Here is a 630-nt window from a genome sequence, read left to right on the forward strand (position 1 = left end):
CTCCTGCCCCTGCCCGCCCCGTCCGTAACTCTTTTCTTCCTTTCCCTCTCCTCCCCTCTGCCCGCACCGCCTCCCTCCCTCGCCCGCCCCCCGCATCTCAGAGGAGAACCCCCCACACCGATGGACCGCCAGCCCCAGCCTCCCCCCAGAGCGAGGTGGTCTTACATGTTCCCCCCTGTTCCGCCCCCTCGAAATATTGATTGTTTTAAGTGTTTCTGACTTGGCCACAAACATCTGGAAGGTATGAACGTACCGGATTTGTTTCCAGCCACAAAACAGCCCCAAATCCCAAACCCTCCAATTCTGGCGAGGCTGTGGCAAACGCCAGGAATGCGCYTTTGCAGAATACAATAATTTTTAAGAATTTGGGGTAAAGTACGAATGTGCTGCCGTTGCAAAATAAAACTTCACCCCGTCCTGGAAGACACTGAATCAGGCAGAAATTTATATTCATAGATTAGACTGAAGTAAATCTGCATGTCTGACTTCTCTAACGTGAGTCAGCACGAATATCTTTTAGTCAAACTATGGTTTATAAAGCATTAACTCTTAAATAGCCACTTGGACCAAGCCCTCTAGCTTCTGCACCTCCTTGCTAAGCTCCAACTGGTCCATGCCAAGGGTCTTACT

The sequence above is a fragment of the Malurus melanocephalus genome, unplaced genomic scaffold (genome assembly GCF_030028575.1).
Source record: "Malurus melanocephalus ecotype Western Australia unplaced genomic scaffold, MMel_1.1 scaffold_410, whole genome shotgun sequence".
NCBI classification, from domain to species: domain Eukaryota; kingdom Metazoa; phylum Chordata; class Aves; order Passeriformes; family Maluridae; genus Malurus; species Malurus melanocephalus.